This window comes from Amphiprion ocellaris, chromosome 7 (genome assembly GCF_022539595.1).
Source record: "Amphiprion ocellaris isolate individual 3 ecotype Okinawa chromosome 7, ASM2253959v1, whole genome shotgun sequence".
NCBI lineage: Eukaryota > Metazoa > Chordata > Actinopteri > Pomacentridae > Amphiprion > Amphiprion ocellaris.
The window spans coordinates 4179164-4195317 of record NC_072772.1 but is presented as its reverse complement, the minus strand read 5'-3'; the positions used below and the strand labels follow the sequence as shown (position 1 = coordinate 4195317).

At 39.6% G+C, this 16154-nt stretch overlaps 1 protein-coding gene across 1 annotated transcript in view; it reads left to right on the top strand.

The window, feature by feature from the left end:
- The first annotated feature begins 2072 nt into the window (after window positions 1-2072).
- LOC111575972 (SH2B adapter protein 2) overlaps window positions 2073-16154 on the top strand; it is a 29104-nt gene continuing 15022 nt past the window's right edge. Inside the window, exon 1 of the mRNA XM_023281435.3 lies at window positions 2073-2273. The gene's annotated coding sequence lies outside the window, so the exon portion shown is untranslated. The remainder of the gene's footprint in view (window positions 2274-16154) is intronic.

Here is a 16154-nt window from a genome sequence, read left to right as displayed (position 1 = left end):
TTCATAGTACATTGTTTAAGTGAAGCTGGTGTTATGTCAGTCAAGCAAGCGTAGATGGAATTGTCACTTTTTGCATGTTTGAGGTTCAAAAAGTTGCATTATTTTGTTGCCTGCCCTTCTGTGCATCTCATTAGTCAGTAGAGCAGAGAGTTGCAGCAGCTGTGGTTTTTACTCATTTGGTGAAGGTGTGAAGTATCAGGATTATTCTGGTCAGCATCAACTTTGACAGTACAAAGCATGAAATGCGTGCTGTGAGTGAAGGGTTCAGTTCGCTCTTTTACACACACACACACACACACGCACACACACACACACACACACACACACACACACACACACACAGGACATCTACTATTGTGTCCGTGGCGAGTTATGGCAACAATAAAAGGGCGTGGCTCCGTTAAGGGCAGCGTTAAATAGATCAGCGAAACACGCACACGCACACGCACCCCCAGTGAAGGAAGCTGCGGTCAATTCAGCCAAAGACACAGGATATGCCAGTATTGTCAGTGTGCCTTCAAAATAAAAGCACTCATTTTAATTAGAAAAAAAATTGTGCCACCATTCTTGATTTTGTGTGGTTGCTTAATCTGCATGAAAGGCATTTTAGCAGGCAAGCTTTAAAATGTCAGCTTTTAAGGGAGGTGTTTTCGCACGACCACAGTGCATTTTCATTTCACCAAATCCATGTCAATATAAAGATTGAAGGATTGTACTGAGTAAAACCTGAATATAATGTCTAATTTCTCTGTGATTAGTAAATAAAAAAAGAAAATTCATTCCAGGAAATATCAAGAAATTGCAAGTGAGAAAGTCATTAACAGCTGAAAACTGTAACAAGGAAATATATTTAAACTGAAAACCCTGTGGACACAGGTTTGGTTATAACACTAGTGGGGTTCACTGGATTTTATTATGAACAATTTGATAAATGTGGTGATAAAAGATGCACACAAAGACGGAAAGTATTGAACTAAGCTGCATTTTAAGGTGGCTTTTTGTAGTCACTGGTTAAAAGCGTGTCAGTCACTCTATCTGCTCATCTTCCTTTACGGCTGAACCTGACGACTATTGATTAACTCAGTGATCCAGAATTTGAGTTCAGTTGAAAGCTGCAAACCTTTTTTGGGCACAACTGACCAATTTGAACCTTTTAACTCACATCTCCAAATCAGAAAAGAAGACCATCTGCATGCTGTGCTTACGCTTTTGCTCAGTATAAATTAAATTGAATAAAACTACAAATGCTCAGTCCTAGCACAGTTACACTGACTCCTCATTCTAATGTATGAAGAGTAAAGCTCAAGATTCTATTGATCATGTTTAAATCTCTGCATGGTCTGGCTCCACTTTTGTCAACATATTCTGCACCTCTGAAAATTAGCTGCTGTTAAATACCCTACAGTCCGGGTTGAAAACAAATCAAGGCCATGTTTTCACTGTCAGCCCCAACAGCTCAGTCAATATGTTGGTTTGAAAAGATTTAAAAACCCACCTACACAGATATGCATTTGTATTGCTTTTTATTCCATCTCTGATGCTCTGTAATTGCACTTTTTAAGGTTGCACTGTTTCAATTTACTTAATTTTTTATTTTTTATTTTACTTTTTATCTAATCTTTTGTGCATTTTAATATCTTGTGGCTTCAGGTGAAAGGTTTGAAAGGTGCTATAGAAGTAAATTCTTCTTCTTCTTCTTCTTCTTCTTCTTGGTGTTATTGGACACTCAGTGTAGTATAGAATCTCCAGTGAAAAATGACAAATGAATCAATATTATCTCAGTTTGTAATGTGAAGTTTTAATTAATCAAATTCACTTAACCTGAACTAAAACATTTATTATTATTATTATTAGTAGTAGTAGTAGTAGTAGTAGTAGTATTGGAAATGAAAAGCTACACTACAAAAAAAAACAAATCTTGAGTTTGCCTTTATAATAATAAAATCCTCGTTTTTCACAAAGCTGCTCCAGAGACCAGAAACAACTCATTTGCTCAGCAGCTCGGACCTTTATTGTGAAAGTCACGCACCGGAAGACGCGCTGGTTGCGGCTGCGTGCTCTTGACGGTGTGAGGAGCGCAGAGCGTTCATCAGCGGCTCAGTGCAGTCGAGCAGAGATGGAGGGAGAGCTGACCGGCTGCGAGCTCGTGTAAACCGGACAGAGGGAGCAGCAGACGCCGGCAGTGAGCATGTTCTACCCGGGGAACGAGTGAAGATCCTCCCTGCAGCCCCAGGACCGTCTCGGAGGAACCATGGATCCAGTCCTGCATTGAGGTGAGCCGCCGCTGCCGCCGCTGCCGCCGCTGCTGCGTTTTTATTTCTTATTTAGCGCGTGTGGAGCATCCTGACGCTTGTGGTTAGACGTTTCGCAGAGGTTTTGGTGCGCTCAGGAGAAAGGCATCGTGATTCTCGGAGGACAGCAGCAACAGTAAAGACAACGTTAATGATAATGAAGCGTCCAGGTGCTGAGGGGGACTGGAGGCTGCTGTGTTTTGGTGTTGAACCCCACATTCAGACTCCTCCACGCCGAAACCCAGCGTTCACATTGTTTTTATGATGGTGTAGAACAAGTGCTTGGTTGTTGTTTTTTTTTTTTTTTGCTTGTTTGTTTGTTTTGCCCACAGATGGAGTGTGGATGAGGCGTGCTGGACCTGAGGAGGGGGTGTTGGGGGGTAATCGCGGTGTAAAAGGGGCTTTTCCGTTAATCCATTTAATAGACTTGAGGGAGTAAAGTGTGGTCAGTGTCAGGATGGAGGCTCAGTGGGCCTGATGTGATGTCAGGGGATGTGATGTGCAGGCCACAGTCAGACCCCCCCCCCCCCATTCATCTGCTCTCTGGACCTGATCCGTTCATCCATTCAGCAGGAGGCCGATTCTCCATTCATGAACATCCACTGTGGGCTCCACACAGGCTCCCTGGGCCTGCAGCAGGCCTGTTTTAGGCCTATTGACTTTCTCTCATGTGTCTTTTTATGGGCTACACGAGACAGTCCGTTAATATGGAGCTTGATAAGTCAGATATCAACAGGACACAGGCCTGTTCATATAGTATGTAGACATTTACATCCCTGCAATGTTCTGATTGCACTCCTGTGAAGCTCTCAGGCGCTAGGTGGTGACTTAATCTTAGAAAACAGCACTATATTCTCCTTATTTTTCAAATTAATTCTACAACATTGCACGAATGTTGTCATATTTCAGCAGCAATCCTTTGAAAAACCCACATTTCTCTACCTAAAGTTGTGCTTCTCTGACCTGACATGAGTCCTTGTGCCAAGCGATGCTTCCCCAGCGGAATAACACTCATGCAGGATAACGCACCACCAGGCTTTGTGTGCCTCGGCGTCACTGAATGTTCTATAAGCTTTATTTCTACAGCGTCATTCAAAACTGGAGTGACAAGATCCAGTTCAAAACAATCCCATGAAGCTTTCTGGTACTAGATTGTGATTTTAAAATGACTTAATCAAAGAAAACAGCACAATATTCTCCTTATTCTTCAGCTTAATTCTACAATTTTGCATTGGGAATGTTGTTTTGTTGTCATATTTAGGCAGCAACCCAGTCAAACTTCAACTGCAACGATTCCTCCACTAAAAATAAGTATCTGAAATTAGCTTTTATGCCAAGTGATGCTTCACCTGCACATAGAGATTGGAGGACAGAATAATCAGAACACCCGTGCAGGATAATGCACCAGCAGGGGCAACAGATAATTATAATAATAAGCTTTATTTCTATAGAACTATTCATGACTGGAGTCACAAGATGCAGTACAGAACATTAAAAAGCAACAAACATTAAAAGAAAGCAATAAAGACAGTAATAAAATATAAAAAGCATTAATATAAGAGTAGAAAACTAAAACTTTACATGAATACCTTCCTGTACAGGTGTGTTTTTATGTAAAAGCTTCTTAAATTGAGGCTCTGAGCTGTTCTGACTGCAAGGAAGAGCTTGTTTCATAGAGTTGGGGCTAAAACAGCAAAAGCATGATCAGCCTTTGTTGTAAATCTGGACTGTAGAACTCCTAACAGTAACTAACTCTCTGATCTGATGCAGAATATTGGATTAAAAGTTTTCCCATGTAGATGGACCCACACCATGTGGACTTTATTGTTTTTTTTACTCCATGCTCTGATATTTTCGTGCAAAGTCAGGTAATTTGGGATGGGGAATGTGGCTTATAATCAAAATATTCTAAAAATATACTTATATTTTTAAGAGAAAGGAGACTGACTGTCACATGCATTAGATAAAGTGAGGTCAAAAATATTAACCTAAGTTGGACTGTTTTTTTAAAGTGAAAATGGCACCATATTACAGAGTTTTATAGTGTTTTTGTCACTTTAAAAATATTTAAAATGATGCAGTAAGTTAATGTCAGCTACAATAGTCCAGAATAATTTCATATATTAAAACAAACACACACATCTGTCTGGGCACATCACACATATAAGCACACGCAATGAGAATGCAAATGCATGTATGGACAGTTACACGTTTCTCTCCTTATCTCTCAAACACATCTTGTTTTGAAACAGGATATTAACATTTTAATCCTTTGTAGACAACATGGCACCAAGAAAACAGGCAGCAAAAGAACAGTTAAAGCACGACAGCAAAGTTGGAAGTATGAAGGTTGAGGCAGATGAAAGTAAGGAGAAGCTGGAGACGGGACAGAAACCAAAACTTACATGGAATTTGTCACTGTCAGCATTAGAGAGGTGAGTGAAGGGCGAAATGAAATAATGACTGAACTGATAAATGGATTTAACCATTAAAAACATGAAGTACAGTTATTCCTGATTGTTAGGTGTCTGTTTCTGACAGCTAATCAGTTTATTGAGTAATTGTTGCAGCTCTTATTCACAATATTATGCGTTATGTTATTTTTTGAGGCAAGCATGTTAGCAGACATAAAATAAGTTGTCCTAAATTCATACAGAAAGTGTTAATGGAAGTGACTGACCTATACACTGCAAAAACTCAAAATCTTACCAAGTCTATTTGTCTTATTTTGAGTCAAAATGTCTCATCCTACTCGATTTAAGATAAATTCACTTAACAAGTGACATTTCAGCAGATGGAGGGACTTGTTTTAAGACAGTGCATCTTAAATATCTTAAGTCAAACAATCTTGAAATTATTTTGTTTTGAGTTGAATTTTACAAGAAAACTCAAAATAAGTTTAACCCTCCTGTTGTCTTCATTTATGGGCACCAAAAAAATACTGTTTCCTTGTCTGAAAAAAATCCAAAAAATCAGCCAAAAAATTCCCCAAATTTCCAAAAATTTGCAAAACCTTCAGGAAGAAAATTTCAATAATTCCTTACAAGTTTCCCTTAAAAGTTTTATTTTTTTAAAAGAAAAAAACAAACAAAAAAAAAAAACAAATTTGGCAAGAAAAGTCAAAAAAATTAGTAAAAATCTTCCCAAAAAAATCCTCAAAATATCTAAAGTGATTCCATATATATCAGTAAAACTTCTAATATTTTTTAAAGAACATTCAGAAAAAAATCAACCAAAATCCAGTGAAATTCATTGGATTTTGGTAGATGTTTTTTGTGAATGTTCTTAAAGAAACATTTTTAACATTTCTTTTTTTCTGCCAAAAAATGTTCAGAGATTTCCCAAAGATGTTGAAAATGTGGACATCAGAAGTTTCACTGTGAAAATATTTATTTTCCCACATTTTCAAACTTTAAAACGGGTCAATTTTGACCTGCAGGACAACAGGAGGGTTAAAACGTAACAAACTTATTTTAAGACACCTAAGCTTGACAATCCTGGTAAAATAGAGCTTAAAATAAGTTTTCCCAGCTAATTTTAAGATGTCAATATTCTAAATATCAGATCTTACTTCAAGAAATCTTACTAAGCCATTTTTCACTTGTTCTATTGGCAGATTTTTTTCACTTATTTCAAGGTAAAAGTTCCTTGAAATAAGTTTTTTTTTCTTGTTTTGACAGGAGCATTTTTTCCAGTGTAGCTGGCCAGCAAAAACACCACAAACATATGCGTTATGTTCCATTGAGCCGTATGAGTATAAATCCCTGTCGGTACCATCATCAGGCTGTTTTTTACATCAGCTTCACTCTGAGACTCCAAATTAAAAGCCCATCTATTCCAGTAACTGACACGCTCGACGCTCACACAGGTTGTTCAGTGTTTTCCTCCTGCGCTCGTCTCTGTGAGAGGCCTGTGGTCATCTGTGAAATTAGTTAGACCTGGTGGGTGAGGGACAGGAAATGGAAGTCAGTGGCGCAATGTGCATCTCCCACGCACTCCGTCCTTTATCACCGGCTGCCATATGGATGCCTGAGCTCACTCAACATTTACATTGTCGCTGCTTGCCAGAGGAAGGGAGAGAAAAGCAGGGAGGAGAGAAAGAGGGAGGACATCCTGCCTTTGGAGGACACGCTAATTGATGTGTTTAATATCTGTGTGATGAGGCCGAGCTTCCTACATCATTAGACGTGGCTGGTAAACCGGCTGCTCTGATCTATTTATGATCCGGTCCTCAGGAATTCTCCATCTTCTCATCATGTCTGGATTCTTATCACTGCTTGTGTCGGTCTGAATCCATAAACACACACAGATAGCTTTATGCTGCTGGTTTATCAGCGTCTGGATCAGGACTGCACTGAAAAAAGACGATTGTTGCACCAACAAATTGCTTCCATTGGTAACATGCAATTTAGGTAGTAATATTACCTCCGGTTGCATTTAAATCATTTAATCACTCTCATATGAACATGTAGCTCGCTACAATGTAATTTTAAGGGCAGTTTGCCAACTTATGTATTTGCTTTAGTTAGTATGTAAAGCATAGTTTCATCATTAGACTTTCTGTTGTGTCCTTTTCTTTATTCTGTAATCCTACTGGAAGAAAACAGCAGATGAGTTGCTGCAGAAAATATTTAAGAAACGTCGATTTGAACCTAATTTTCATACTTTCGCTGAAACTAGAAGACTGCTTTAAAAGGACTAAGTGTGATTTCAAGTTGCTGGAAAAGATGACATTCAAAACAGCACTTTCATCTACAGTTTAAATGCACATTTTACAGTGTATGTAGCTTTCACAATTAAATGTTTGGTCAGAAAATGGTGAAAAGTGTTAATATGTGTTTCAAAAATCCCCAAATGATGTCCTTAACTGTCTTGTTTTGTGAACCAACTCAAGAATATTCACTTTTCTGTCATAGTAGATGAAGGAGACCAGAAAATATTTACATTTAAGAGACTGGAATGAGAGAATTCACAGACTGATTAATAGATTAACAAAGTAGTTGATGTTTAATTTAATGGTTGTCAACTGTGCGATTAATCGACTAATTGTTGCGGCTCTGATTCAAATGTTTTGCTATGCATTTTTTTTTTTTAGAAGGATAGAAGAATTGCAGATATAAAATACAACAACCTAAATTCATACAGGAGGTGTTAATGGAAGTGACCGATCCTTCGCTGGCCAACAAGCTAAATTTTAAAGAAGCACAGATTTAAACCTAATTTCTTGCTTTCACTGAAACTAGAATACCGGTTTAAAGGGACAAAGTGTGATTTGAAGTTGACAGAAATCCACAAAAGCAGAAAGATGAACAGGATTAATTCAAAGCAGCACTTTCATCTACAGCTCAAATGTTTACAGTGTATGCAGCTTCCATAATGTCTGTCTGTGCATCATCACTCGTCCACGCTTGCTCTCCTCTCCAGTTTGTCACCGATAGAAACTCTTCCAGGCACATTAGGGAGGAAGGAGGTTATCAGTGTTCAGGTTAAAGGTCCCTGACCGGCTGCTCTGAAGTGATCCGAGGTGAAGGTGGAGGTCCATCACTGCTGACCCCTATTTCTGCTCTTTCTCCTGCTGCAACGTCTGATCTTCCTCCTTCATCTTTATCTTCAATCATCCCTATCCTGGGATTCTTATCTCATGTCTACATCTCCTCTGCTCCTCCTTCCACTTCCATCATCCTTTCTTTTTATCTGCCTTTAAAGCTGGTGTTCGCAGCAGTTCCGTCTTTCTTTCTTGTCCTCTTCACCTGGATGTCTGCAGTGCTAATCTGTATTGTTTTGACTTCTGTAGGCAGTCATTTTTTGTCTGAGCGACTTCCCTCTTGTGTCGATGTCTGCTATTGTGTCTGTCCTCCTTCAGCACCAAAACAAAACCGATATCGTGTTCGTTCTGCTGTCTGGATCTCTGTTAGATATGATTGGGCTGCAAAGGTAGATTTTGATGTTAATATGTTGTATTCGTGTGTTAATATAATAATTAATGATGATATTTAAATTTTAAAAATGACAGTTGATGCAAGGAAATAGTGCAGAACAGTTTAATTTTATCCATGCAAATAGGTTGATTGGACAGTTTCACTAACTTATCCTTATCTTCAGCCCATATCTAGGCGTTGCAATGTTTACATCTTATATAAGAGACATAATTAATGGATCTTCATAGCATTGAAGATGTGCACAGAGCTGGACTGTGCTCAGTGTGCCGCTAGCTGTGTGCTGTGCTGTGGAGCAGGCTAATCTTAGAAAACATGCCTAGGCCCAAACTCCCCGGGGTGGGAGCACAACATCACCAATCATCGTCCTCAGCCAATCAGCGAGGGTCCGCGGTGCTGCTGGCATGAAGCCGCTCACAGGGCTCTGTTAGACTGTACGTACAGTGTTTGTCTCTGGAAGTCTCTTCAGCTTTAAAAACACAAATCCATCTGTTATATTCAGCTGCAGTATCGCTTCCTCGGTAGCTCTATATTACTGCCCACATCACCGCAGTATTAATCAGACGTGCAACTCCTGGCTCTGTACGGTTCAGTCCTGCGAGGGCTCGACAAGCCACACGAGGTGAACGGATCTTGTACGATGTGTTTTGCAGGCTGCAGCCGATCGCTTCCCCCTGCAAGGTAATGTCTCTTTCCTCTCCTCCCCGGTCAGTTTACCGTTACAGACAGAACTCCCAACCATCTGACAGAGATATCTGCCCCGTTCCCCGGGGTAAAGAACCAGCAGGAGGAGGAGGAGGGGGCACAGTGGTGGCAGATTTTTACAACAGATAGGGAAGAGATACAGGAAGGAAAAAGGGTTTCTGAGGCCTCAAGGATGGAGGTGGACATTTTTAGATTCCCCACGACTCCCTTTAGTATGTTTTTTTTTTTTCAATTTTTGCTTCCGTCCAATCGCAGCTGAAAAAAAAAATCTGACGGGAGTTGAGTAGATGTGAGAATCTACATGGTGCCTCTGCTCCCTCTGGTCCTGCACTATGTCTCCCTTTCTTTATGCTCCCCTTGTCTCCTCCACCTCCACACTGATTGTTTTAGCAGCTGGCCTGTGGAGCAACAACATGCCCCCTCCAGAGGTGGAAAATGTGCTCAGATCCTAGAATCCCAAAGTCAATGTACCACTACAAATATGCACAGACAATAAAACACCATTTTAAGTTAAAGGTTATCATTCAAAATCCCTTTTAAATCAAAATTCCAAAATATAAGGGCAAGAATCTGTTTTAAGTGGCTATAATCCATAACAATGTATTAAATAAAAGTGATAAATAGGAGTGTACAAGAAACGATCACAGCAGTGCCTCTCAGCTTTACACTACTTTACAAGAACTTGAACTAGAGCCCGACTGATGCTGGATTTTTAGGACTGACACTAATTTTATGAAATCAGAAATTCTGATATCGATGTATGCGTATCGATATATTTTAAGCTTATCTTAAAAGGGGGGAAATGATAGGGTTGATTGTTAATTGACTTTCAAGCAATGCATTTCACAAACTAGTTAGCAACTTTTTTTTTTTCCACAATATTTTTATTTTGTTTTCCACAGCAATGGAAACATCTTTACATTGTATAGAAACTTGAATACAAACTGTTTTGCTGCTTTTTGAAAAAAACAACAACACAAAAAACAAACAAACAAACAAAAAGTAACAGCGAACAAATAAACAAACTGCTTCTCTCCTCTATAAACTTTAGTGCAAGTCCAGTTACAGTCTATTTCAAAGATAACACAACAAAATCAGCACTTAAGTGCCCTTATATCAGTACATAAGTGCTCATGCATTCCTATGAGAATATACACAAAAATAAAAATGCAGGTGCAGAAGCTGCATGGTCCATCAGTCACTCATCAGTCTGAGGGTCTGCTAAATCTTGATCTTTGACGTACTTCACAAAGGGTCCCCATATGTTTTCAAAGACCTGCTGCTTGTCTTTCAAAATGTAAGTTATTTTTTCTACAGGGAGATTTGACAGCATCTGTCTCACCCACTGGCTGATACTTGGTCTACTCATTGATTTCCAAAGTAATGCAATACACTTCTTAGCAGTAAGCAAGCTGAGGTCTATAAAAGCTCTTTCATGTTTTTTATATTTGGAATTTTTTGGATACAGTCCCAGGAGGAAAAATTTTGGATTTGTTGGAAATTTGTTTTGAAATAATTTTTTCTGTTGTTTTCCTCACCTCCTCCCAAAATGGGCTTATTTTCCTAACTAGTTAGCAACTTGCTGCAAAGACAACCCTTGACTCCGCTCCGTCATGTGTGCTCTGCTACATGCGCTGCACACAGACTTGTAAACAGTGCAGCCAAAGCCGCTCTGCTGGACAAACTATCTTTATTTCTCAATTTTCCCAGGCATCTTTTTCTGTATTATGTTCTGTAAAAGACAGTTTTATCAGCGTAATGCCATAAACATAATATCAGCCAAACAATATATGGATCAGACTCTGAATTTTAACTCTTTCTTTTGGTTTTCCGGTCTGCAACATAGCTTTTTTTCTTTCCTAGAGCACCGTTTATAACCATATGTGGCTGTCTTAAGCAAAAACTCAGCGCCAATACAGCAGACAAACTCAAAACTCGAAGCTAGTAACGTTAGTGAAGCATTGAGCAGCTTCAGATTCAGCTGTTTCCCCTGAGAGCTGCTGCAGACTTTACCCCACTGAGGATGATCCCAGAAGGTCCCATAAAAAACGACTGTACGCTGCTGTCAAGCGGAGGCGGGGCAGTTAATCAGATGTATGTTTTCCAAACCGATCTGTTAGTCGTCCTTTAAAATGTAATTACTACGGCAAATTAACTGTATATCAGTTTGTAGAATATATCAAAGGTTGTATTTAAAAAAAGACAACTGGACAATGTTTTATTACAAGGGGTCACAGCACTGGTTTAATCTTTAGCACTGTGTTGTATTTTAGAAGCTTTTTATGTCTTTCTCTTTAAAATCTTCAACTGTAAAGGAAATACAGATGTTAGACATATGTGATGGAGTAAACAGTCAAATATTTTTCTAACATGTGTTCTGCAAGTAAAAAGTAGCACAAAATTGTTTAAAAAAAAAAAAAAAAAAACTGTAGTAACGTGCAGCCTAAAAGTAAATGTACTCAGTTACTTATTGCCCCGTCTAGTCATCCATCTCTTGTGTTTTTCTTATTTTTGCCTTCCATGAATTTAACTTAATATCGCAGTGCACCTTTTCAGTATGTAGCCTGCTCCAGTTTGCTGAAGCCTCAGAAAACCATAATGCTGTCCACTTCCTCCAGCGTCTCATGGCTTGAGTTTCATGCTGACTCGATGACTGTGTGTGTGTGTGTGTGTGTGTGTGTGTGTGTGTGTGTGTGTGTGTGTGTGTGCGTGCGTGCGTGCGTGCGTGCGTGCGTGCGTGCGTGCGTGCGTGCGTGCGTGCGTGCGTGCGTGTGTGGGCGTCAGCGTACAGTAAGTTCAGTATCCTTGAGAGAGGCACATCCTCATCTTTGCGGAAGGGCAGGAGTTTGAGAAATGCACCTCACTGTGTGTTGTTGTTTTTCTGCTGAATGAGTGGAAAGTTGGCTCAGTGCAGGTTTTTAAATAGCTGAATGGTTATTGACTTCCCTGCCAGCAACAGCAGCAGCAGTGCACACACGCACACACACACACACACACACACACACACACACACACACACACACACACACACACACGCGCACAGACACACAAGGGGAACGAGATAATTATTACAACAACACTTGGTGATTAGTAGTTTAGCGTACAAATCTTGTGTGGCTTGAATGGATGGACGTTTAAATGAATGAAGGAATGGATTCATGAATGAACAGAGAGGGATTCTGCTTCTTTTGCTTCCAAATATTTATCTACTGTGCCACTTGCACATTTTATTGGGGAATTAAGCATTTATTTATCAGCAATATAAGAACGCAATGTGTTAAAAGTCTGTGTGGCTGGTATTTGCCCTCTCTGTGTGATATTAAATCAATTAAAATGTTTCTAATAAGCTATAATTTACATATGTATATGTTAATATGGGTTCTTAATTGATCTAGTTGTTAATGAATGGATTGAAGTCCAGTACCTCAACAACTCTCAGACTGTAGGCAGACTATGGAAGCCCAAGAACGCCACAATAATTTGAATTTCACAAGCAGCCAAACTGCTAAATTTAACCTGTATTTAACCCTCTGAGACCCAAAACCCTCCAGTGGGTTTGAAAGGTACTTTATTTTTTCAAATTCACTAAAATTACACTATTTGTCACAGCAAGAAACTGTAAAAACTTCCTGATTTCAGCTTTTCAAAGGATCATCTGTGACATGTAGTGATGAAAAACCTCTGAAATTTCAGCAGCATCACTTTATTCTAAATGTCATATTAAAATTTTGCCAAAAACAGGCAGTTTGCATGAACCAGATTCTGTAAATCCCAATCATGAAACTGTTAGTGACTCAACTGTGGCCGACTGTCATGAGACAAAAAAGTGGTATAGTATAAAAATTAGTTAGTAAAATATCTATAGTACGTGGAGTCACCATTTTTTCCCCAGTATTGGTAACCCATGTTTATTCCAGGTTTCTCAAATTTTTGTAAAATACATCAAAGAAATTCACTTTCATTTTTCGTTTTTTTTAATTTATGGCTTTCTAACTGTGTCATACTGAAAATAAGACAATTTTCAGTTCTCCATACTTGTTGCTATAGTCATGCTGTTTCCATAGGTGGGCCCATTTTCACTGGAATATAAAGTCCTGCACCAGAGTAAAACTGCTCTGGGTTCTGAGGGTTAATACTAAAAATGAAATAAAATTAAATGTTTCACATCTGAAAAATTTTACCTTCTGTCTGAATGCATGTGGCTGATTTCTAATCTCTTTCTTTCTTTTCTGAGAACATTTCAGCAGAACTTCTTCTCATTTGACTCGGGATCTTGGGAAAAATCAACAGCACAATCTTTCTCATTCATGTTTTGTTACTATTCAGGAAACAAACCCAAGTCTCAGAAATCAAATCAAAACAGCTTCATGTGAGACCCCTGCACCACCCACAAGGAAAGAAGTACAATGAAGCTAAATGTCCACAGTATCTGCACTTTAGATTCCTTGGGGACATCCACGCAGATAAGAAAAACATTTACTTTGCTGTTTTTCTTCTATTATTCTCTAATCCCACCCTTTCCTTTGCTTTCTAGTGTCACAGCATTCCTCTGAAATTTTGACACCAGGTCTCAGCATCCAAGAGTTTCTCCGCACATGGAGCTAAGAAGTAGTTCTTCAAAGATCTGGCATTCATTTATCATAGTCTCTCTGATCTGGCACTCTGTTTCAGATCTGCGTGAGAAGAAGACGACAGAAAGCAATTGGCTTGTAGTTGAACACGCGTGTCAGACTTCATTCCAGCGGAGAGTTTTTTTTCAGGCTAATCCGTTCTGAAAAGGCAACCCACGTTGATGCCTTTGAAAATGACAATAAAGCCGCTTGCAGGAGAAATTCCAGGAAACTCTGCAGCGCAAATGTACGCGCGATTCGGTTTAAGAGTGCAATTTCAGCAAGCAAACATTTGAGCGAACTGCCCATAGAAGCCCAGCAGCTCTGAGAATACGCTTTCACAGCTCGGGGAGCGTCGGCCATCCCTATGCTGCCCACTCACACGATATCTTCTTTTTATCTGCATGATTTACGGCAATAATCAAACCAACATGTGTCTGATGGTTTGGTGCTGTTCACTGATGCTGTATTAGTCACTGATGTGCTGAGGCAGAGAGAGGAGAGGGGGGCGGAAACTGTCACTGGATGTTGCTACTGACACAACGCTGGTATGACTGTGTGTTAGATCCCCACTGTGGCGAAGACTTTTAGCAGTCATGTGATGTGGTTTGGCACTGCTGGGGCCAAGGGGGGAGGCAGGACCGAGGACTGAATCGTACGAACACACACATGCTGGAGAGCAGAGGAATGCAAGGATGAGAGCAGCTGTTGTCTCAGAAAAACAGCAATGAGTGAGAGGACGCTCAGCTCGCGTTGCGTTCAAGTTGGTGTTAACCTGCTCTGACAGAACACACTTCCAGATAATTCCGATAATTTGAGTGCATGTCAGAAATGATCAGTTGGTGAGGCACACATCTGATGGAAACAGAGTTTTTTGGATCGTTTCCTTTCGATCTGTTGTCGCGTCGAATCTGCTCAGAAAATGACTTCAAACCTTCGTGACAGGCCAATCCTGCTCATAATCTGGAGCTGTCACAGATTCTGGACTCGTCAAATGAAAATCTATTCCCACCACAGGGAAATAAGATGTTGCTTGTTGGAGCTGTAGCCGCCACTCACAGCAATGTTGGGAGTTCTGGGAACCTCTGGGTGTTTATATTTGTTGTTTTACTGTTCGGGGAGGATCCAAATGCACAACACCAGGCAGACAGACGTGTTAACAAAAAATGAGCTGTAATGTCAGCTGGTTCAGGTTTCAGAGGTCCAGGCAGGCAGAAAATTAGACAGGTTTAGAACAGTGCAAGGAAAGTAAATAATCCTCAAAAACAGTAAAGCACAAGGAACCTAGGTGCGGAATAACTGGACAAATAAACACCAGCAAATTGGTGGAACTGAAGTGAGCCAGGCAAATGTCCCTTAATTATGCATCATTTTCAGCCTTAATATCATTTAAACCAGTGAGTTATATGGAATCTAACTCCTTGTACCGTTGTCACAAGCAGGTAAATTAACTCTAGAGATCAAAACTATTTTTGTACTAGGTTGTAAATTGCTAATTTTAACATGGGGATTCATGTGGATTGGCTTGTTTTTGGAACCAGCTTCAAGTGGTCATTCAAGGAATTGTATTTTTTGGCACTTATGCATTTGCAACCTCAGAGGTTGCTGCTTGATCAATGTATACATAGACAGTTTTTCCTCTTTTGTTCTCAAAAAATGTCTTTGTCCTAATGAAAATGTAAAAACACAATTGAAGCACTATCAGGAGGATGCTAGACCAACAAGCAGTGGTAAAATCCAACTCCAAAGCCATGTTGGCCTTTCAGAAACCTATTACTGGTTCTGGTAAGCAACCAACAAAAGCACAAGGAGCCTCTTGTACTCGATTGAGTGCAAGATAAACTGAACATTAGCAAGGTTAGCACCAAAACTATTTTGCCCACTTCTGCCAGGGCACATATTCGCCACATGTAAACAGACACACTCTGATGCCATCAGGCAAAGATCTCACTTTTCACTGCTATGTTTGAGAAGAAAATCTTTTGCTTCTAAATAAACCATTAAAAAACACAGGATCACAACTGAAAACAGGGCTGTTTTCTTTAACTTATCAAAAGTTTTGGAGTTATAGAGATGTCTTCACAGGCCAGAGACCCTAATGTTGGGAAATCTAAACACGTATTCAAAGGAATAAGATGTTAAACAGAACCAAATGTATCTATGAAGGCAATGTTGAGACTTACTTTTTGATGTTGGGTCACATTTTTTAATGGAACTCATGATCTCACTCCTATTAGGATCCTGGCTGAGGTCCAGGTTATTGCTTTGATATTAAGTTGCTCATTTTACACGATGGAATGTGATAAAGGTGCAGATTAAAGGAGGTTTGAATGTGAATAGTTTAGTGATTCTGGCATAAAAATGCGAGAGAAAGTAAAACTTTTGCAGCGTTTTATTCGTGTACCTGCTACAGAAAATCAGCAAACAAGGAGCTCATTTCTCATATCATCAGGATATAAATAATATAATGACACACACAAGCTGGTTCACAGTCTGCTTCATTCACACGTCTTTTATTCTTTGCACCATCACACAGGCAAGCTGTTCCACGACTGTTGTATGTGTGATCCAAAGCCAGGAGTTCCACAAATACATGCTGTTGTAGCTTCCAC